The 25,187-nt window shown below is 40.2% G+C and overlaps 1 protein-coding gene across 11 annotated transcripts in view; it reads right to left on the bottom strand.

Annotated features, from left to right (window-relative positions):
* The window catches only part of LOC150091249 (tyrosine-protein phosphatase Lar-like), a 1,641,114-nt gene that overhangs the window by 1,405,707 nt on the left and 210,220 nt on the right, over positions 1–25,187 (bottom strand). The gene's annotated exons all lie outside the window — the stretch shown is intronic.

Genomic DNA, 25,187 nt, shown 5'->3' with positions numbered 1-25,187 from the left:
AACTGAAGAAGGAGAAACTGGAGTTATTAACAGCTACGGATATCGGACTCAATACGACAGCAATTCTTAAAACCATAATTATGAATGAATCTACTACATACTTGGAAGTCCTTTAGAGGTTTGTGCTCAATAAAAAGTAGTGTTAATTGAAAAGTTTAACTTCAGATAATGCATCGAAGTTTATTATTAATTTTAAAAGCACGCAGTAATTACGATGTGCCATTGTTTTAGGAGAGCAGAACGGCCATAAAGACAAAATAATGAGGTTGAAGGCTACTTATCTGAGACAATAAGAAGTCGCAAATATTTTAAATGGCGTTCGAAAAATGTAATTAGCCGAAATTCCAGCTGCAAGCAGCTTGCATTGTAAATGTAGGGACATAATGGCTACAAGATTCAACCAGGGGGAAGGAGTGGAAGGGGCAAAAAAATATTTAAGCGTGTTTACCATATAATCATACTAAAAGGTGGAAAGGCTAAAGCATCGGTCTGGATAGCGCGTTCTGTTAACCTTCGCTTATAGAAGAGCTTTTGGTAAGCCCACCCAGCTTGTCCGGGCCATGACAAATACGTCGCTCATCTGCTTGCTTAGACCATAAACACCATAACAGTAAGTACATAAAAGGAAGTAAAGCAATTTTGGAAACAAAAGACTGAAATAACACGAGATATTGAAGATAAAAAATGGAGTTGCTCTTCCGCAGTTGATATTCATTTTATAGCTCTACCCCTTTCTGTCTTTCTCTTCACAAAAGTAACTTGAGCCAGCGTGGTAACAACTGCACGAATAGTATGCATCTCCGTGACGCGAAAAAGGAGCATTTGAGCCGTCGGCGATGGCTTTTCAGCTATTCAAACAGCGAAGGATCTTTGCGATGCGAGTTGATCCCCAGCCATGACGGACAAGGTTCAAGGAAACGCTGTGTGTCAGAATGCTATGTGGGATGAACACTTCGTGAAAGGTGAAGCCTCGCAAAGGGAAATAGATGCATTAGGGAAGTGATGTGTTTGACGTTTTCCAGTGCAGGCTATTTTACCGATAACATTTTTCGCATAAACAGACTGATAGAATATTTACAGAGAGAAAGGTTTATTCCATTCGTAAACATTCTACGAGTTGATTAAAATCACAACAGAGGGTTAGAATTAGTACTAATCTGATAATTAAGAGAACGCATATTGTAAAAAATTTAAATGCGAAGTTTCTCGAAGACGTTCTTGGCAAACAGCTATGGAAATTAGGACTGAAATTTCACGCTCAAAGAAAAGGAAGCAAATATGTGAGACGGAGGCCAAGATCCATTAAGAAAGTTGAGGAAATAGCATCTTTGCCTCGGGGTTCACTAAAGTGGCATCTAATGGAACCAAGCCACTGTCATTGCTGCAATTGACTGTGTTTCCACAGAGAAAAGTAATTAGCTCTTTCTTCAGCCATTATCCTCCCCTTCCAAACTAGGCCATCGATAGCTTTTAGTGGTGTCCAACTCGTTCCAGGTAACTGAACTGCCGGTTAATTTGGCACTCTAAACCAAATGACCAGCGAAGATACTTTATTTCATGCTTTGATTACTGCATTTCGTAAAGAATTCGTTGAAATGGCTGCATGTTTAACAGTTTTTCTACAGTGCTCTTCGAAAAGTATTTAGAGATTGTTTTTAACATGACCGAAATTACTATCTGCAATGTAATGACCGCCTCCAACGGAGCAATGCATTTTGTAATAATGGTCCTAATTCATTGATCTAATATTGATAACAGTAGCGTCTGATACAGCATAATCAATTAATCTCAGATTATTTGAAATCAATGACACCTTATTCAGTTCGAAACCTACAGGTCTATTCGATAAACCTAAGACAGACTTTGCAGAGAGGAATCAGGGATCCACAAAAACGCTTCCATCCATTAGGAATCAACGTTTGCGCAGCAAAATGTACGGGAATATTGCTTTATATATTCGTTGAACAGAGTTTCCTATCCTTCAAGGAAAAGCACAAACAGAATAAGAAACTGTTCTGGTATTGGCACTGTTTCTTTATCGATGCTGCAATTTCTACCCATGCAGCCTATAGAATCCATATCCTCCTCATCTCTTGGCAGCATCTCAAGAAGAAAAAATAATAAAACAGGTTGATTGACCCGAAACTCCCAATGTAAACCAAGCAAATAAAATTTCTCCTATGTTCTTTGTGAAATTCCTACTCTGACTTATCATTCGCCTAACATCAATCAGTGATTTTCATGTTTACCTGTACATAGTCATCATGGTTTCTGAACTTGGAAAACTTTGCTCCTGTAATTTCTCTGGTTTTCAGGACTATTCATACTTTCTTTTACAAAGAAAGAGAAATCAATCAGAAATCTAACAGCTCCGCTACTATTATCTTTCTCATACATGAAACTAATGATATCAGCTCCTTCCACCCACTTTCCACTGCTGAACAGAGCAGTGAATAGCTTGGTCGTTATTTAAGAGCGTTTCCATTTGCAATGGGCTTCCTCGGCCTACGAGTTATTTTTCTGGTAGTTAAACCTAGAGCATGCATGCACTCCAGTACGCTATCTATCCATGTCCTCTTACGTCTTCCTCTTCTCCTTCGTCCAGGATAGCCTTTGGATATCTGGTTTTTAGCATCCGTTTTATATGTCCATACCATTTTAAAAGCTTTTAATTGATAGTAGCAATAATATTCTTTTTCACTTCATTTTCGCTTTTGTCTTCATTCTGCTTTCTCTCCTAGAAGTTCTTGTTGAGCATCTCCAAAAATCCATTTCTGTGGAGAGAAATTTGTTTTCCCCTCTTCTATTCCAAGTCCAGGTCTCAGCTCCATATAATAAAGACTTTGTACTATCGTTTGAAATATAAGTTTGTTTTATTTAGAAAATTTCTGCTTAGTTATTCACTTTACCCAATAGAAACCAGTCAAAACATTTCCCAGAGTAATTGTCATAAATGAAAGTAGTTTTCTAAAAAATCCATCTTATTAGAATTATCCGTGTCCATTACGAACCTCGCCTTAAGCAGAAATCTGATAGATGACAGAATCTGGTTGTAAATGAAGATTTCATAGAGGCTGCACAAATAATAAGCAAAAACTGAAAAGTGTTCCTGTATTAATAGATCTTTTCAAACAGATATAATAATAAAAAAAAAAAAAAAAAAAAAAAAACTCTTGTTTGAATGCTGTGTGGTGTATTCACAATAATATAGTATCATCTTAGTAAGCTCTGATCCGTCACTGTAGTCCTGCATTCGAACGTTCATAAAATAAAGACTGACTGAATTCTTCACAAGCAAAAATTCTTTCCCCAAATGTCTGCCTAATTCTTCCCACCCCTTTGCAAGGGCAGTAATCCCCAAGATACTGCAACAGCTTTATCGTTGAAGATTGCTTTCTAACCTGGAGGACAGCGTTCAGTGGATATACTGGTCTGTCTTCGGGCCTAAGCTGAACGCAATAAAGGCTGGAATGCTTATTCCCCTCATCCCCTTTCCCCCAGTGTCGGTACACAACGGGGAATTGCAAAGGTCGTAGAGTTCACAGTTTTCCTTCTTCGTACAAAATATCCCAGAGCGTTGCAGTTTCGCTGATCGATCTTTCACTCATGCGGCACTCTGCGGTCATATCACGTTGGAATTCTCCTAAACTACTCTCCGTGCCATGGAGACACTCAATTTTCCTTGTTCGCTAAATAATTCGTTTATTTCTTTCATGGTCATGCATCCCATACTCCAAATGTAACTTTTACATATTTTGAATCGGAATAAATTGCACAAAACATAAGTTAATGAGGACTAACAATAATTAACCTATAATGTCCATTAAGAAAAAAAAAAAGGAAATGCAAAAGGGATAGAGAAAGAATTGAGTGACAGTATCACAAGGAGAAGGCGCCAAAATTCTAAAGCAGCTATATTCACTGGGTTAAAATACGATTCAGCGAAATGAACTTGACAAAATCTTTGATTTTTAAGAGCTGGCCTATATTTATTCTCCGCAATTATTACCACAGAATTATATCTGATATTATTTCTGCATTGGCGTTGAGAAATGCATACCCTAATAGTATATTCAGTAATAAAAATGCCGCTCGAAATGTTCATTATCTTTTAAAATTAATTTTTCTATTCTAATATTAAAGGAAAAAGAAGACAAAAAAAACCTTCTCTCAAAGAAATTCGAGTTTACCTGTTCACAATTTATCCATGAATCTAAAAGTTATGCAAAAGTCGAAATAATTTAATTTTAATTAAGTACTTGGGTTCAGAAATTAAAGGAAGACATAATTAAACATCAATTTATAATAAAAAAAGTGATAAAGCTGTATCCAGGAATACATTGTCCAGATTTGCTATGGACCCAGAATCTGTCGAAGGAAATTCTCCGATGAGAAGGGGAGATCGTATGACTGGGCACTCTTACTCCCATGACAGAAGACCCAGGTTCTGTTCCTCCAGATATTTTGCCAGTTGCACCAAAGGAAAAAAAGCGCCTTTCCAATCCCCAAAAGCCTTTCTTCTTAGCTTCTGAAAAATTAGACGAAACTTGCCACTTTAGAATACAAATCAAGAATGCCAAATCATTTTGTAAAACAAAATGAGTACAGACCCATCAAGAGAAGACCAACTCCATGACTTGCTTTTATATAACTAACAGGACATAAGGATTATATCCACCACTTAAATTCCAAACTGGAATTTATGTGCTAGATAACCTATCAACTTAAATTCCAGTTTGGTCATAGGCGAGTTATTTTCTAATTCATAAAGAAAAATTATCACACGAAGGGCAAGTGCATCCATGTCCTTCATGACAGTACAGGGATTTCGCCACTTATCACTCGTTTGGAGATGCATATGTTCGGAACACGAACATATGCATCTCCAAACTACATAGACTGGAGGAAAAAATTCTTTCAGTCTATGAACATCAACAGAGGGATCCATTTCTGGATCCCTATGGCATAGAGGAATTTTTAAAGGCTTTATTTTTTTTTTTAAATCTCAAACACGAGAGGTATTAGAATCTATAGTACTTAGTACGGTGCTTGGGTTGGAAGTTGAGAAGACGAAAGAAGATATTTGTTGACACTGGACTTGAACTTCTGTAGATTGTAATTTTCAGGAAATTGTATGAAGGAAGGTTGTTCCAGAAAACGGCAGTTCAATGAATAAACGAGGAAGATGAAAAGTTGGTTCTGTGGGTTTGAAGTTGCACAGTAAATGGATGTTGGCTGGTGTCGGCACGTGTTCGGACTGTTTTGAAAGAGAGCGGGAATTATAGAAGCCAATTCAGAAGAACAGTGCCCATGGAAGTATCTGTAGAAAAGGCATGCAGCAGAAACAGTACATCTATGAGACAGAGTGGAGAGACTGTTAAAGAGGAGTCATTAATTTGGGAACAATATTCCCTGGTAGGACGGATTTGCGATTTGTACGGCTGTTTGGAAGAAAAGTAACGCAGAGGGCGAAAGAGAAAACCAAGTTTTTTAGATGCAGAGGAAGCAATATTTGTAATGTGTTTGTGCCAAAACATATTAGAAGTCAGGTGAATCCCCAAAATAGACATATCATTTTGCCTAGAAATTGGAGTGTCACCAAAGACAAGCATAGGAGCAGAAGAATCCTTTTTGCGAGATATAAGACAAGACTGAGTTTTAGAAGGATTGAAATCAACTAAGTTATCTTTGCCCCACTGGAGAATTACCTGAAGATCGGCATTTAAGGAATTGGTAGCAGATTTTCGAGAAGTTGAAGCTGATTGAGCAGGGCAAGGTTTCTCAAAATGGAAAGTGGAATTTAATGCGCTATCATCGGCAAAACTATGGATAGGATTTCCAGTCAACGGAAGAAGGTCATTAATATACAAGAGGAAAGAACTGAACCTTGCATTAGTGGAGAAGTTAGAAGACAGAGAGCCATCTACTATCACCCTCCGTGAGCGATCAAAGAGAAAACTGGATAACCAATTACAAAAAACAGATGGCAAACCATAAGATGGAAGCTTGTTTAGAAGACCTTTATGCCAAACACGATCGAAAGCCTTTCAGATGTCAAGAGCAACTGCTTGTGTTTCACCAATCTTTTCCATTGAATTTGTCCTTAAATGAGTAACGTAAGCCAGAATATCACCAGTGGATCGACACTGATGGAATCCATACTGGCAATCGTTGATCAGACGGAAGGTTTCTAGGTAGTTTAAGGGTTGGCGGTTAATTGATTTCTCCATTACTTTAGAAAGAGTAGAAGTAATTTCCAATGGGACGATAATTCGATGGGAGGGGGTTGTCACCCTTTTTAGAAACTGGCTGGATATGAGCAAATTTCCAAGCAGAAGGAAAAACACCTTTGGAATACGAAAGTGAAAAACGGCGGCAAAGAACAGGAGTAAGTTCAGGAGCACAGGTTTGAGAACAAGTGGGGAAATAGGATCAGGACCTGGAGCTTTCTTACCATCGAGATTCGTCAAAATCCTTCTGACGGAAGACTACAGGAGGCATTGAATGGAGCGTGTCGGGAATGGTGGGAGGTGTTTTTACCAAGATCATTAATACACGAGTTGGAAGAGAAATGGGATGCTAGCAGGTCAGCTTTATCCTTGGCTGAAGTGACACTTTAATCTAGGCTGCCGTTCGCCGATCTCAGGGGAAGGTTATAGCTTCCTCCCCGTGAGTTATTGCGGGTTTTTTAGGACAACACGCGAACATACTTATACAGAGATATCATAATGCAACATGATCTTGGTCGTCGTTCATGCGCCTAAGAAGACCCCCAACAGCAAAAACGAGCGCATCCAGAAATCAACAGAAGGTTGTACTGCACAGATTTTCGAGGAACCCTAAGGTTCAGAGGCGGTGGGAGAGATGATTTTAAGATGTTCGTTTTTTAATGATAGAAGGTAGATAATGTAGAAAATAGTCTAGAATGAGAGGTTGAGAGATATATTAACAATATTTAATAGGATTTAAGAAATATCCAAAATTTAGACCTATCTAGAACAGTAGTCTTCAAAAGCATTCCACGGATCTGGAAATGTTCCGTTAATTTTTCATTTAATTGTTACACACATAGTATTTAATTTATTGTTATTACGTTTTTAAAGATATTAGGGTTCCGTGTAAGATTTTAAAAGTTTCGAAGAAAAAAACAAGTTCGAAAACTGCCGATTTTATATTCAAATAATTACATTAACATGGTTGGTATTATTCGCAATCTAATATCTTTTGACTGGGCGTTCATCAACCATAAATCTCTTAATGAGAGGTTCTACACACCCTATCGGTTATATTCAGTAGTTGAGATGAGAAGTTCACAAAACGAAAATGTTCATAAATAAAATATCTTATTAATGCATGTGACGATCCAGAAAGGTGTTTCGGTGCTCTCTCCTCCATGCACAGTCTTGAATAATTCTGAAGCAGACTGATTAAGTTTTTCTTTGATGAAGACTTTCTTGGAATTGGTCTCATGAAGTCTTCATCAAAGAGAATCAACCCTTAGTTTATTAAGGTTACCATGACGGCCTTTACATAAAAAAGTGTACAGAAACGAAAAATACGTAAAATTTTCGGATTGTATGGTATATAACATCTGACACGTACTGTAGGTCCCTACTCCAACAGATGTCTACCCAGAGTTCAAGAAAATGACGCTGCGCTTTTGAAGTTCTCGCGCTTGACTGAACTTTTAGTCCTTCGCAGAACCTGCGAAGGACCCAATATCAATGCTAAGGCAACTAAAACATACCAAAGAGCGCAACAATACAGAGCCTCCAATTTACATCGTGGATGTGTTCCTATGAGCAGCGATATATCAAAAACCCATAAATCGGAAATTTTTCAACATATGTATATTAACATGTTATAAACGAGAGAATTTGGATATACTTCCCTATGAAGTTGTAGCCCTGTTAAATATATACAGAGTTGGCCTCGCATTAGCAACTCTCCCTTGAGTAGGAATGGACTGGTCTGTGACACCAGTGAGGCTCAGTGTGGAAAGGTTGATATAAGACTGGTTCAAATACCACAGACTTTGTTTTAGCGTCAGTCGGAAATATCTCGACGCCAATCCATTCTTTCTCCTGCGAGAAAGAATGGATTGACGTCGAGATATTTCCGACTTCGAACGTGGAATGACTATGGCGGTAGGACGAGCAGGTACTAATATTTCAACAGCACCCAACATGGTTAAGTGTTTCCTTCCTGTGGTGTCACGAGTCTACCGCGACTGGCTCAACAACGGTCGAACAACCAACCATACATAAGTCGACCAACCAACCATAAATGAATGCCGTGCAGTGTATTTCATCCTCTAACACAACAGCGACGCAGCACAGCTAACCACCCAGTAAAACACAGGCATAGGAAGATCAACAATCCACAGGAACTGCAACGGACATAAGTTCGTATAGACTACGGCAGTCGACGGCCGACACCCACGCTCACTACAATACACAAACTGCGCTTTGCATGGGCGCATGGGCACATCAACACCGACACAGGACCACCCACAAGTGAAAATCTGTCCCAGATCTCATGAATCTTGTTTCCAACTATTTCGTGCTAATGGGCATATCCGCAATTTAAGAAGGAAACATGAGGCCATAACACCTAGATCCACTCTACAACTCCTGCTGAGCACTGTTGGTGTTCAGAAGGCTGGAAGCAGTGGTGTTATGGTAAAGTGAGGTGTAAGGTGTATTTAGTGTCAGACGGCACCAGGGGTTTCCCCCATCTCCACGTAGTTTTCATTGTGGGTGTACCAGTTCACTGGAAATGCCAGAGATTTAAAAGTGTATGGATATTGTATGTGTAGTGCCATGTACCGCTGTTCATCTGGTCGTTTAGCCGCTGAACCCCTGCTGAGGCCCAACGTTGCCTCACCTTCGCCCCGTGGAGGCAGACCAGGAACCCAGTAGACTTAAGTTACTCCAGCAGGTCCTGCCACCTAACTTCCTGAGATTTCAGTGGCTAGGACCTAAAAAAAAAAAATAAAATAAAGAAATAAAATAAAAATAAATTCTTATATTGTATTTATATTGCATGTATATATGTGTGTATACAAGTATATATGTACACACAACGTGCATACACATACCAGCGTCAATAGTGGGGTTGACGTCGCTTGAGTTGGGCCGGGACGTGGGCGAAGATATTTTGGATGTATTTAAATTTAGGTGTGTGAGGCTTCGCTAGCGTGAAGATAGAGGGGGGAGCAATACAGAAGTATGGAGCCAATAGGGATTTGTGTGGCATGCCAATGTCCCGCCAGAGTAGAAATGAGGGTGGGGGACGAGAGAATAGTCTCCCCGGGGAAGAAGGGTGCCCTCTTCAGGCTGCAGTAAGGCTTTGGGAGCTAGGCTGCAGTTTGTCTATTCTTGTCCACTTGATTCAGGTTGGGACACTTATGGGACAATCCCCTTCTTTTCCGTTCATTCTCTTTTCTTTATTCCTTTCTTTTCCGTTCATTCTCTTTTCTTTCAGTTTTCTTTTCCAGTAGTTCTGTCTTATGCGATTTGTTTATGTTACTGTACTATCAGTCTAGATGTATGGCAATTAACACCCTTCTCCTTATGAAGAGGTCCTGTGCATACTGGGAAAGCTCGGTACTCCTCTTCCGTGTCAATGAAGTGATGTTCAAGTCCTTCGGAGAGGTATTAGGTATGTTCGGGGTCTGACGGCACCTGGGATTTCTCCCACCTCAGCGTATGTTCTCTGTATCGGACAAGCCAGAGATTTAAAAGTGTGTGGGATATGCACTATGTAGTTTGTTGTGCCCATTGTTCGTCCGGCCTGTTTGCTGCCGGGCCCCTAGTGAGACCCGACGTTACCAATACCCGCCACAGGGAGGCCGGCCGGGTGTTACCAATATTTGTACTCTGGCTGGTCTTGCCACTTAATTTTCTGAGATTTCAGTGACTAGGACCAAAAAAAAAAAAAAAAAAAAAAAAGGTTGATATTAGTGATACTTAAGTTAGTATTAATAGTATGCGACGTGCGGTGCAAGTGAGTTTTAAAAACCAAATAGGTTCGGGCAAGAATTTTGATGTTTTCTTTTGATATGTAGGGCTAAACGCTGTGCAAGACAAAAGTTTGGGTGGGATGAACACCGGGAGGAAGAAATTGAAATAAGGGACCGAGAGAGTAGATGGCCCCTGCAGGTGGTGAGGCATGCCCGTGTCCCACCAGAGTGAGAAAATTGGGGAGGCGAGGAGAGGCAAGCCTCTCCTTTCCCCCCCTCCCCAGGAGTTCGGGAAGGGGTAATGGATTTTCGTGATGAGGGTGCATCTGAGATCTTCGTATTGTGGGCAGTCGTAAAGCAGGTGGTGCCAGCTTTCGACGGCCCCGCAAGTGCAATTTGGGTCTTCGGCGAGAACGAAGCCGAACAGTTTCTGGTCGAAGGGTCCATGTCCTGTGAATAACGAGGTCAGGTGCAAGCCCGGGAAGAACCAGCCCGGTTGCCTTGGGTATATTTTGTTCAGTTCTGGAAGGAATTTACGAATGATCTCGCTCTTTGTCGTCTGTCCATCTTTGCTGCCACTCCTGAAGGAGGTAGATCTGTAGTCGTGCTCTTTCCGTTTTTTTGACTGCTTGCTGGGTTGATTGTGAAGTCCTGATGATTTGCGGCCACTCCTTTTGAGTGCAGATAGAGCAGTCCTGCTTTCATAGCTTCTAAATCCAGGGGTAGCGCTCCAGCAAGCAACTGCAGTGTAGGTGCTTGCTGACAACCACACGTGCTTACCGTGCGGCAAGCTCGTGTGGTTGTCAATAGGATGGTCCTATGTGTCATGTCCAGGATTTTCTTCTTGGTTACCAGTGATGTTTTGGTGTACCATACTGCAGCTGCGTAGATATTGCTGGGATGAAGGTTGACTTATAATGTAGCATTAGGGTTCGTTTTTTCAGTTCCCAGTCCTTCCTCGTAATCCTAGCCTCTAGGGCTGAGTATCTTCTTATTTTCATTCTTATGTTTTAGATGGGGTATGAAGTATAGGTTATTATCTAAGATAACTCCTAAGTACTTCATTTGCTTGGTGAGTTTGATGGTCAGGCCATTTATTTTTTATTTGGGGCGGACGCTGTACCTGAAGAGTTCCTTTCAGCAAGATGGATATGGTTTTCGTCGGTGCAATTTTTAGCTGGTTTTTTTTTTTTTTTTTGTGGCCCAATATTGTAATTTCTGCATTGCCTGATTACCGATGTTTTCCAGTTGGACTCTGGAATCTGCCTCAATAGTAACAATGAGATCGTCCGCAAAGGCCTGGGCCTCAGCCATCCCCAAGTCCTCACACAGGAAATCGTCCAAGACCATGTTCCAAATGAGAGGACCCAAGACAGACCCTTGTGGACAGCCCCTATGTACGTTTCTTGTGATTTTTTGATAATTTGTATTTATTTATTTCCACTCTTCTGCATGAAAGGTAGTCTTCCACTGCTTTGTGTAAGTTGATGGGTACTGCAGCTTCTCTCAGTCTGCTCAGGACGCTCGGCCACCAAAGTGAGTCGAACGCCCGGCGAAATCGACTGAAATTACCAATAGATATTTTTTCCTGCACTCTTGTGCTTTCCTAAGCAGATCTCCAAGGGCATCCACCGTAGAGGATCCTGGCTTAAAGCCAAACTGATTTTTAGCTGCCAAGATCTGCCCTTTCGTAGTGGTTCTGTATCCGCATATGGAGCAGCCTCTCGTATAATTTACTGACCACTGAGAGCAAAGCGATGGGTCTGTATGATGATGGACATTCTGGGTTCTTAGCAGGCTTTGCAGAAAACTGCAAACACCAAGAATTAGCTTGGTGTTTGCAGTTTTCGAAGCCGCAGGGAATTTCCCTGTTTCCAAACATCTGTTGTAGAGGGCGAGTAGGATTTGCGGAGCAGTTTCTACTATTTTTTTTTTTTTTTCACTATCTCCGGTTCGATCATATCAAGTCCCGGGCATTTGCGGTTTCTGAGCCTGGTAGCAGCCGCCCCGAGTTCCTCATGGGTGAAGGGGGCTCGAGCGCAGGGGTGATATATTTTTCATTTTCTTCGCAGATTATGTTGTTCTTGAAGAGTTAGGGTCGCGGGTTCCTTGAAAATTGTGTCGAGTATATTAAGTGGTGTTATGGTAAGGTGTATTTAGTATCAGACGGCACCAGGGGTTTCCCCATCTCCGCGTAGTTTTCATTGTGGGTGTACCAGTTCACTGGAAATGACAGATTTAAAAGTGTATGGATAATGTATATGTGTAGTGCCGTGTACCGTTGTTCATCTGGTCGTTTAGCCGCTGGACCCCTGTTGAGGCCCAACGTTGCCACACCATCGCCCCGTGGAGGCAGACCAGGAACCCAGTAGACTTGAGTTACTCTGGCAGGTCCTGCCACCTAATTTCCTGAGATTTCAGTGGCTAGGACCTAAAAAAAAAAAATAAAAAAATAAAATAATAATAAAAAAAGATAAATAAATAAAATAATAAGAAAGATAAATAAATAAATAAAAATTTATATTGTATTTATATTGCATGCATATATGCGTGCATACAATCACATGTATACACACATGCACATATGTACACACAACGTGCATACATGTGCCAACGTCAATCGTGGGGTTGACGTCGCTTGAGTTGGGCCAGAACGTGGGGGAAGATATTTTGGATGTATTTAAATTTAGGTGTGTGAGGCTTCGCTAGCGTGAAGATAGAGGGGGGGGGGGAGCTGAAGACTGAAGTATGGAGCCAATTGTGGTGTTATGGTTTGGGGACCGTTTTCGTGAAATGCCCTAGGTCTCTGATCATCTTTAATCAACGGCTTGATGAGAACGCCTACATTTCTTCCGTCGCCGACGAAGTATACCACTTCATGATGACGATGTATCCAGACAACTCTGGCGTCTATCAACAAGCCAACCCACCATGGCAAAAGTCCTGACAGATGTTAACTGGTTTCAGGATCGTGAATTCTCCGTCTTCCCATGACTGCCCAAGTAACCCTTCCACTGCCTGCAAACCACGAACAGCAAGGACAAATTTAGTACTCGACGCACCCCGAACCTGAAAGCTTCATGATCACGTGGAAACTTATAATTCCATCAATACCAGATTACTGAGGTAGGACTATTAAATATCCCAACTCAACACCAATTATAATCAAACGGAACACGTATCACAGGAAGAGTATGGAGGAGAACCTCTCAGTTTTACTCCCGTTGATTACGCTGGATATCATTGCAGAACTGGAACTCACCTCAACCATACTCAATTACTTTCCGCTGCAAACTGACTCATGGACGGGACATGGCTCCTAAGGGCAACCTCCAAAGGAAAAGCAAGCCCAGCCTCCGTGCACAATATACCATCCGGACTTGCATTCTGCTTGACAGCTCCATTCTCCCAAACGACAACGGAATCCACCCCAATCCTACTCTTTCAAATATCCATGGACGGGACATGGTTCCCACGATCGACTACTCAATAAATTGCTGCATAAACTGCACTGTATTGACTTGGATTTATTGATCCTACATTTCCAGCATCAAACGGATCTAGACTTGCATCTAGAATACTCAATCCTGACCTTCAGACGGAGTATGCACCAAAAACGGCAAGCAGCTCTTTACGTTATCCTATGGACGCTAAAATGTGATTGGAACTGGACGGGTCCCAGTTCCAATAAGCGACCTCCAAATTGGCGGCAAAACTTTGCGCACGCAGACATCAGAGAAGAGGAGTTAAATCGTAGAAGAGACTCAATCCTACTGGTCTATACCAAATGCCACATGGACAAATCGCAGTCTCTGCACGCAGCGCCGTATTGGCGACCTGAGCCAGCTCCTGTCTGGCTCACCTTTTCCATCCCTGAGTGACGGTTCCACCGTCACCCCCCGTGCCACCCACATTCTTTACAGTGGGGCACGGGCATTCCCCACTGTAAACTGCAGCTGTCTTCTGTATCGGCTCCATGTCTCTGCCTTCCCCCCCCCAGTCTTCAATCTACTCCCCTCACTGTACCTGTACGCAAGCGAATGCCCCACACACAATCTAAATTAAACTATCTAAAATCACCTTCGCCCACTACTTTCGGCCTCTCATTCCAAGCACCTCTCTTCCACGCAAGCGCATAAGTGGTATATATATATATATATATATATACATACATATATATATTTTTTTTTGTAAGGTCCTAGCCACTGAAATCTCAGGAAATTGGTGGCAGGACCTGCCAGAGTAAATCTTAGTCTACTGGTGTTTCCTGGTCTGCTTCCACGGGACGAAAGTCGAGCAACGTTGGGCCTCAGTAGGGGTTCAGCGGTTAAATGACCAGATGAACAACGGTACACGACACTACGCATGTACAATATCCATACACTTTTGAATCTCTGGCATTTCAGTAAACTGGCACACCCATCACAATGCAAGCAACGCGGAGATGGGCGAAAACCCCTGGTGCCGCTTGGCACTAAACACACTTTACACTTACTGCCCAACTAACTCGATTTCAACCCAAATGAACCTGTTTGGGCCCTACTGGAAAATGAGTGTTTGGGTATGGCGCCACGGTGGTTTAGGACAAATGAACATGGAAAAAGACCTACGATGCTACGAAAATCCAACATGACAATCTTGCGAGCATCACTGAACATATTGTGCAGTATCAAGACGGCCCTACAGCACTTTTGAGTCCTTGACAAAACGAGTACAGCCAAAAGATGGCTCTATGAGCTATTCGGTAGGTGTTGAAATGCAAAGCCTAAATTTGTTTTAACAAAACAACCAAGTCAAAAACGTATGTTAAATATTTGGATTTTTAATCGAGAAATTTAACATAATAAAATTACTTTTATGTAATTTGCATTTAGATAAAAATATTTTCAACATAGTAAAATTATTACTTTTCTCAAACCTTAACTTATCTGCGCAAAAGACTGAAATTGTATTTCCGCACATCTGATAAATATACATAAGTAATACAAAATCAATACTAAATAATATTAATCAATAAATCAGCAAAGCAATAAAAATGCAGTATCATCATCAGCCATTTTCAATCCACTGCAGGATGAGGGCCTCTCCAACAACTTTCCAGTTCCTTCTGTTTTGAGCACTGGCCATCCATTTACTACTCGAAAACTCATGAATTTCATCTATCCATCTCCGCCTTTGTCTTCCAGGTTTTCTTCTAGCTCATCTTGGGTACCATTCTGTTATTTTCTTAATCCATCTGTCATCATGTCTCCGAGCTATGTGTCCTGCCCAAGACCATTTTAGTTCTTTAATTTTGATAAGAATGTCCTTTACTTGAGTTTGCTGCCTAATCCATGTGTTTCTCTTCTTATCTAACAGTCTGATTCCCAATATAATTCGTTCCATTCTTCGCTGTGTAGTTCTCAGCTTCTCTTCCATTCTTTTGGTGAGTGCCCAAGTTTCACTTCCATAAGTCATGATGGGGAGTATACATTGGTCCATTATTTTACGTTTCAGACAAACTGGGATATTGCTCTTCAGTATGTGACTATATTTCCTGAATGCTATCCATACAAAATTTATTCTTCTCTTGACTTCCAGCCATTTATCATTATTACAGCTAATAACTTGTCCCAGATAAGTATATGACTCCACCTTTTCAATTACTGCTCCTTCAATCATTATTTCCCTTTCCGTGGCATACTTGTTAATCATTACTTTTGTTTTAGCCATATTCATCTTTAGTCCAAAATCCTTACTAACTGTGCATAACTGATTAAGATTTTCCTCTAATTCTTTGGGATCGTGGCTTATGACCACAATGTCATCTGCAAATGGTAAATGGTTTAGGTACTCTCCGTTCACATTGACTCCTTCCTGCGACCAGTCTAATCTTCTGAAAACTTCCACAAGGGCAGCAGTAAACAGCTTCGGAGATATTGTGTCTCCTTGTCGAACTCCTTTCTCAATTTTAAATTTCCTACTGTCTTTGTCTAGTCTAATAAAGGAGGTAGCACTCTCATATATTTTCTTCAAAATCATAATATGCGGGGTATCTATGCCTTGTCTTTCCAGTGCCTGAAACATTGCCTTAAGCTGTATGGAGTCAAATGCCTTTTCATAATCCACAAATGCCAGACATATTGGTGTTTTATTCATTTGCTTTCTCCATTAGCTGTGATATTACGTGAAGGTGATCCATAGTTGAGAATCCTGTCCTAAAGCCAGCTTGCTCTTTCGGTTGATTCTCATCAAGTATTCTTTCTAATCTGTTAGTAATCATCCTTGTGAACAACTTGTAGATGTGGGATAACAAGCTAATTGGTCTATAATTTCCAATTTATGATTTATCTCCTTTCTTATGTAGCAAAACTATGATTGCATTATTCCACTGTTCAGGCGTCACACCTTTTCTAATGCACTTTGTGAAGAGCCTTGCCAGTTTGTGTTATGTCTCTTCCTCCCAATTTTCACAACTCTACAGTAACTTCATCTTCCCCCGGGGATTTCTGATTCTTCATTTTCTTCAATACATGTTCTGCCTCATCAGGAAGAATATCGGATATGTCGTATGTGTTGCTAATTTGCAATCCATCTTCCCCACTCCTGGCATCATTCCCTTGCTCCTTGTATAATTCTCTATAGTAGTCTTCTGCTATTTGAATTATGCCTTCTCTGCTGTTTATAAGTACACCATCGCTATTCTTCAGTTTCAGTATCATTCGTCTTTCTGTATTACTGCTCATGGCTGCTGATTTAAATCCTTTGTTTTCCCTTAATGCTTGTTCTACTTTTCTTGTGTTAAATCTTCTTATGTCCTCTCTGAGTCTCTTTCTAATGGCTTTGTATAACTCAGTATACTCAATTTTCTCCCTATCAGTGTTTTTCTTGCTCTTCATTTGTCGTCTTTGGTTCATCATGACAAGTGTTTCTTGACTAATTATTTCTTCTTTGGATTTCTGTTTCCCTATAGGTTTCTTGGGCTTTATCACTTTCAGAAAGTTGTAATATTCCTCGTCGATATCTTGGTCCTGAGCAGTCTACAGAAGCTCAAACGTGTTCTTAAGTTCCAGTACATACTGCCTTTTCTCCTCTTCTGTTATCTCAAAGACCTTTGTATTATTTACTCGAGTCAGTTTTTTCCCTTTCCTTTATCAAGTGTACATCTTACTATTCTGTGATCATTTCCAACATTTACCTTATTCAGGACGGTAACATCATTCACAATATATCTTCTGTTAGTGAGGATGAAGTCGATTTCATTAGTTGTTAATCCATTTGGACTCTATGTCCACTTTTTGTTCACTCTTTTCTTCAAAAAAAAAAAAAAAAAAAAAAAAAAAGGGTTCATTACTCACAATCCTTGAGATTCCGCAAATTCCACAAGTCTTTCACCAATTCCAAAATTTCCTATAGTTCCCCTTTCTGTGCTGTTTTGCCCTTTTCCAACTTTAGCATTGAAGTCCCCCATAATAATAGTGTAGTGGGTTTTCTAATCATCTAGAAGACTCAATTTTGGTGTACATTTCTTCAACCTCTTCATCATCATGGCTCGATGTTGGTGCATAAATCATTATAACCTTTAGCTTGTACCTCTTAGAAATCTTGAGTATTAGTTTTGACACCCTTGGTGATGTACTTTTGAATTACCAAATGTTTTTTAAATCTTTATGGACCAAAAACCCAACTCCACCTTCACTCCTTTCACTGTTTCCATTGGTGTAGAGCAGATTTCCACTTGATAAACTTAAGTGATTCATTTCTTCTTGTTTCAGCCAAACGGATGATATTCCAATTCACATTTTCTAATTCCTTTTCCACCTCTAATATTCTGTCTTCACCGATGAGTGATCTTACGTTATAACAGGCCAAGTTCAGTTTCCGTGCATGGCAGCCTGGTCGTACCCAGAGATTCTTAGCACCCTCTGCTTCCACTCTGATCCTCTCGCTGCCGTAAGAGGGAGAGTGAAAGCTGCTGGGGACTGAGGGCCATTTGTTTTGTCGTGCTGTCATATGTTGGAGGGTTTGGTCTTTTCCTCTTCACGCTGACCAGGCGTCTTGAAGAGAACCACCTAAGTGACGTAACAGGGCTTACCATCGAGGTGTCCACCTGTGTATTTTAGGGAGGCAGGCCAACCGGACTTCTCCCAAATATTCTGTAATAGAGAGATATTGGATCCAACAGTGTTTTAGGCCGAGTGTCTGATGACACGCAGGATACCTGTACCCCTCTAAGCCCCTAAATGCAGTATGTGAATCATAAATGTTTACTGTAAATACAATATATAGATTGTGTATTGTACGAGGGGATATCAAAAAGTGCGTACCCTTACCTAGAGGGAAAAAAAAAAAAAAAAAAAGAGGCCGTAGGAAGGTGAAACTTCACAGGAACTTTAACCCTTTTCTATGCATTCTCCATGCATAGTAACATTTCTCCCATCTGTGGATCAGTTGTTTAACGCCTTCATTACTTGCCTGAAACCACAATTCCACTTCCTTGATGGCTTTCTGAGATGAATCACAGCCATTGCTTTGACATGTATTTAGTCTCCGGATCATACTGGTACACCCAGCATTTGTCACCAACCAATCAAAAGAGTTCCCAACATTCGCATTACACTGTCTGTGTATGTTAATGGCCTCCCCTTCTTTTGGATCATCAAAGACGCTTGTACGACTGCACTGGAACTCCCGTTTCAACTTTTTTACAGTCATAGGATGGGCAATTCTACTCATACACAGCTTTGATTTATTCGTCAATTTCGGGAGCTTTCCTGCTCTGCAAATGCAGGAACTTGATCACTGCTCGATAGTCCACTTTGTCAACCATAGCGTCCTTAGTCAGATTCCGGGCTCCACCTCTGGTGGATGACCACCTACGGAAATGAAATTTCACATGTTAATTATTGAATATGTAGACAACTTATATTAAAAACGGAATCTTCCTACTGATGCTTTATCTAAGTCAGGGTATGAACATTTTGATACCCCCTCGTATTTATACTAAATATTTATTAATTACATACTGCATTGGTCATAACAAATCGTTTTGTGAATCCAAGGATAAAAAGGCGAACAGAATTTTGCATCTTTTGGATTTTGATAGCAGTTCATTACTCCGGTGTAAAAGACCAATTCTCAACCTGAACTTGCCGCTGTTGTTCATGTTCTTTTCACTGTGAAGCGCTGGCTGCATTTCCTCTGCCTCGTGTACTATCGTATTTTGCTAGAATTTAATTCAGATATTCGTTTGGTCATCTCAGAATTGTGCTATTCCAATGTCATCACAACATTACTTTAGTCGACTTCATGGAAGCCAATCCTATTTGCCAATTCAACAATCTACATCTGGATTTCAGGGACACTAGCAAGTTTTTGAACACCGTAAAAACACCCCGGTCATATATTCCGGCGCACACCATTCACCGTTGCTCAACTGATTTCTTTACATGATATCGCAATGTTTTCTATGGACTTATTAATATTGTTTTCCATCCCGAACTGGCAGCAACCGTCAGCTGTCGCATGGTCCACCGGGAATAATAGGCTTTGAATTTTGTTATCGCCCCTTAGTCCATCGGCTGCATGTATTGGCATTAAGAGACTTGCATGTTGTCATCCAGGTCTTGACCATTAACAGGATGGCCAGGCACGTTGGAGCGGGGGGGAGATACTCTTTTGTTGAGACTTTATTCCTTACAATGAAGAAGTCAAAGTTTCTAATTTAGACTTTTAAATTAGAAATTACGTTATATCGAAGCAAATTGGAGTCCATTGTGATTCGTAAAACATTTAGAACTGAAAAAAAAAAAAAAAAAACTAATATTTACTATGATGGAAAGCTCTAGAAAGGATTTTTTTTAACAGCTATATGTATGGAAAGAACAAGGAGGTAGAAAATAACAAGGACTTAGCACAACCATATCAATGGTGCAGTGCTAATCTGATTAGGAAAGACAAGTATAAGAAGAAAGTTTCTTAAGGAAAATACAACGCGTGGTTACGGAGGAGGAAACAGTGGATAATATATTGATGCTTCTGGCAAAGCAAGTCAGTACTTTGTAAGAAGAACATCTGTTTGGCTGTCTACGCATGTGTTTTATTTACTTTCGGAAGCAACATGACACACAAGTACAGGGTTATATCGGATTAGACGTTAACTTCTTAAAAGTGGACCGAAAGTCGGGAACGACGCTGTGTAACTGCAAGGAACCATATAAGAATATGGGGAAACTCATTTTTCTGAGAAAGTCTTAAACAGATAAATCCTGTCTTTTCAAGGCTTTTTTTGCTTCGGCTAAAAAGCTAATGGAATACAAAATACCGCATGAAAGGAACCGTTACAAAGGAAGGAAAGGAATGATGGTTAACAGTTCTCATAGCTTTTTAAACTTGAATAGCTGATACTTCCAGAAGAAATAAATTTTCTTGCGAGTAGCTACCACTGGACGTTTCTAAATCGCTCAACTGTGAGTAGTGTCACATCAATAACCATTGATTTCACTTCTTTCTTAATGTAGTTGTGTTAGTAAGCAGACAACTTGCAATGAAATTTCTGAGGTCCCTCCTAAGATGTTCCCGCTCACTCTGAAAATGTGGAAGGGGGAAAAAAGTTCTTTGCACTGCTACCATTTAATCTAGACAGATCTTTTATTAAATTCTCATTGTCTTTATAAGTATCAATAAAATACAAATATTTCTTAATAAGAAGGGACAGAAGGAAGAGTTGTGAAAAAAATATGCAAACAAAAATTGAGGAAAAAAAATTCTGAGATGCTATCGGTATAAACTGTCAATTTTCCGGAAAATGGAGACAGGTTCTGCAGAGACTTGTTAGCAGATGTTATCCCATAACAGAGCTGTATTGGGAAACTTTAGTCTCAAGGGGTGAATATATTATAGGGAAGCTAAAAGCGCTACTCGGGTGCAGGGCTACTTGTGTTCAAATCGTTAAGATAAAAATCCTCAAACCTGAACTTTGATATCTGTATATAAATAAAAATTTAAGTGGCCAAATTCCAAGCAACAATTCCAGCAATAATACTACAATTGCTCTCTGTTTTATAATACTCCTAAGATTCAAATAATAGCTTATTTGAATATATATTCAAATGTGTAGGGGATGAATACTCGTTGAAAAGCATATGCACTACTTTTTCCCCAACTCTAATAGGCCTGCTCAAAACACCTACACTGTTCAACGATAGAATAAATTCTCGAAACATCTGCTTTGTTTGTGCTGTTTCGATCGGCGTGTTTAAAATTCGTCGTCACCTCCAATTTTAAACACCATGAAACAGTGTGCTATACCAACAGCATTCGCTTTTCCTCAGTAACGACCGCTCTCTCCAATCAAGTACTTATCACTTTCGCATATCTGTTTTGCTTATTGGCAATGTTTCAGGAGTGACGTCATCTTTAGGAATGATTTTATTCAATCTTTTGGGAGGGAAGATATTTGATATTTACCACGAGAGCGCTACCTGTTCCAATAAAAGCCAAGGTCGTCCGAATCCGCTCCTAGCTTTTTATGCAAAACACGACGTTATGACTGAATTTATTATTCAGATTTATGCATGCTCCTGGGACATACAAATTCGGCCCAAGCGGCGTTTTCTACTTGCATCCCTTTGCCGCTGCTAAGTATCCCTCTCTTCCCCCCTCCCCCTTCTGTGTAGCTACCACAGCTAGTTCATTCATTCGAAGCTACTAGAACACCTGGTGCAAGAAAGTTTTTGAACTTTTGGCAAAATCAGAAACCCCCTAAACGTTACCTCGACGGAAATTTCAAATAAGTGAAGGGATGAGCTGGGAATCGGCAAATTTCCTCCATTATCATAAAAGCAGGAAATTTATTAAACCGAAATGAAACACGAAAGCAGAACACAAAAAAAAAAAAAACGAAATTTCTATGGTAAAGGTTGACCAGATGATATCTGTGCGCGCATCCTCCCAAACTTTTATTTTGATCACTTCTCCCAATCTCATACAATACAAAAAAGTGGAAAGGAATGAAATTATTTATTCGCGTATTTGTTTTTTCTATCAAGTTCGTGATAAAGGCAGAAATCGTATAGTCCATTCCCATTGAAGAACGAACCTAATAAAACGAGATTCTTTTTTACCATTTCCAACGAAGGTTATTCTACACCAAGTTTATTCGTCAGCTGTTCGCGGCACCGTGATAGGGGTCATTATTTCTACTCCAAATAAACCATATAAGCCGAAACTGCCGCTGCATTTAGTCCAGAACTAGAGCAGACAGCAATTTCCACCTGCGAGATGCGGAGTCAGAGTCCCATGCCACATTACTGTTGTAGCAGAACTACACTACCGTAAGTTACCCTGCCAAGCCGTACGCCGTCACGATACACGACACACACAAAAGGCACGAAGGTCCTTTGTACTTCTCTCACGCAAGGGCCGGGAGTCCGCAGAGAAATAAAAGTCTACAAGCGTGCAGCAAACACCTCCACCCAACTCACCGACTACTAAGTGAATTAAAGGGCACGGAAACCACCAGACTCCAAGTGATGCAAGAGTGACGGACCGATAAATAAGGAGAGGTTGAAGGAAAGACGTGTGTTGTGGTGACCAGCCTCCCTGTAAATGGACACATTAGTCTTGCATAATTTATTGCTGGACCATCTTCTAATCTACTTTATCTGCTCATCATTGAAACCTCCGTCTCGCAGGGCATCTTTAGCGAGTTACTTATGTCCGCAAGGTTGTTTCTTAGCTCTTACGAATATCTTCTGGAAATAATAATTACGAAAAGAAAAGAAATTCGATAATGTTTTGCAAATGTGGACTGTTGGCAAAGATTACGTGACCTGAGTAAGAATCGCGCGAGTTATTATTCACAGCGACCACTAAGAAAATTCGTGTTTTGTTTATCCTTAAAAATTTTTCTTTGGACACTGAAAATATTCGATCTTTCAGCAATTGTGCTATTTACAAATTGTTTATATTGGAAACAGATGTAATGGTCCGGCTGCTACAGGGTTTAATATTAACTTGTGATGAAGAACTGCACAGAGGAACCACCCACTAGGGTTATAGCAATAAGACGATCAGTGTGTCATAGTGACAATGTCAAAAACCCACAAGTGAGGATACAGAAGTGTTTTTGTTTTATTTTGATTGATGATGGGTTATAATCCGCATGTTACGAGTTCAATAAGATACAAGAGTACAGTGACATGCTATGCACAAGGGATCCTCCACGTACGTTTATCCACCACTTATACCAGGACTGCAGTTCGTTCCGGGAGTATCTCACGAAGCCTATCATTAAATACGGTGCTGTTTATCAGGAAAATCGGACTTGAAGGATCTCTGTAAATTTTCTAATTTCAATCCGTTTGTACAAAAGGATAAATCCGTTTAAAATAACATAAAAAAAAAATGGAGGAATGTATTGAAGCAAGTAATTGGTTTTCGTTTATCAAAACATGACAATGGTAGAAGAAGTTGAGTTAATTGTTAAAATATGGCTGTAAATAGTTCGATTCTGCAAACAGCCTGGCTTGTTTGTTCACTCTAGATAAAAAATAAGCAAAGGGTTTTAACACACTGTGTCCAAAGCACTTAAATATCTGCCAATTTTCGAGCCTTTTCATCCTCCGTGATAATCCCTGGAAAAAGTTGAAATTCTTTCGCACAATTCTTTTTATAATTCAATGATTTATGACACAAAAGCAAACGTGGTGTCATCGAGCTCTCCCGGAAGTCTGCGTGTTATTTCAAGAAACGGTAAACCTAATTTCGAAGGACATCGAGAAACCTTCTTTGTTCAGCGTGCTGTTTATTTTCTCCGTATAAATAACAGATCACGTTACAGCAGTTTAATATTTGGAGGGTTCCCATTAACGTGGAACTCTTTTCCTAGAACGTTTTCTGTGTATTGTCCTTTCCTCAGGAAGCCCATTTCTCCAAAGAATGCTGTCAACTGTAGTCTTCCGATCCACAGACATTTCTCAACAAGTGATTGATAGAAGTTGACATTTCATTCAGTCCGGAAAGGAATGTGTTGAAATATGACACCCAGAGGCCACCTGCAGTTGTCAAGTAGGTTGTGACCACGCAGAATAGTGTCTACATTACCGATGTCACCTGCCTTGCATACAACTCATAAAACCGAAGATTTATAATTTCCGATTATGACAAACTTAATGAGCACTAAATCAAAGAAAACGAAAAATTTATATTCCAACGTAGCATTTCTGACTGCAGACACTAGAAACGTGCGCACACGCGCATATATACACACACACACACACACACACACACACACACACACACACACACACACACACACACACAGTATTTGCACGAAACCTTTACATACACAAAAGATATGCGCCTCTTGGAGATGCTGCAGTGCACTGTGAAGTAGGTGGCTGCAGCAATACAAAAACAGAATAGCCCCAGGTGGCAGCGATGATTTGTGGCCGAATATCCAATGGCAGCTGACAGAGTAATAGAACGTCTTCAGTATATAGCTCTAAAGATGTCCCTCGCGACTGGAATAGGCATGCCACAAACTTCGATAGTATAAGAGAGTAGAGATAAGGACACATTCCCTTTTAGATTGAAAAGAAAGTTTTTACGTTAACATTTTATATGGCAATGAACATTAGGTGGCTTGTAATGTTTGACAGTCATTGGGTGAAGCTGTACGAGAAATCCATAAAAGAGCTGATCAGTACAATAGCAGTTAGCTATGTTTTTGTAGAAATGCTATCTCATGTTTTAATACGTATCAAACAGCCATTGTACAAAAAAGAAACATAATATCGCTTTGAGTAGGACTATTAATGGTTATAGACAGAAAATGAACTCAGCACGGCTGATATCGTTTTGTGTTGCTTTTATTCCGATAAAAGTCTAATTTATGCACATTTAATATCTTTAAATCCACATAAAAAATGGTAGGGAACAGGAACAATGCGTAGTGTATAGTTTCTGATTAAGAAAGGGTGTGGCAATCGCTGATGACAGGCACAAAGCACTTTGGGGCCAGAACAGCGTTGATGACAGAGAAAAGGCCGATATTTCCGACATTCACATCTACGTTAACGTCCCAGATCTTAACACAAATTACCAAAACTGAACTCAATCGGGAAAGGGAGTGTTGCTTCTTAGAGTTAAGTTTTCAACCCTTTAGAAGTTTAGATGATTCCTTAAAAATGGAGTATTAATACCAATTAGTCCATGACGTTATATTTGGAGAGAAAGACAT

The sequence above is a fragment of the Mastigoproctus giganteus genome, chromosome 1 (genome assembly GCF_048544385.1).
Source record: "Mastigoproctus giganteus isolate SK-2022 chromosome 1, ASM4854438v1, whole genome shotgun sequence".
NCBI lineage: Eukaryota > Metazoa > Arthropoda > Arachnida > Uropygi > Thelyphonidae > Mastigoproctus > Mastigoproctus giganteus.
The sequence above is the reverse complement of the archived record's forward strand: the minus strand, read 5'-3'. Positions and strand labels throughout refer to the sequence as shown.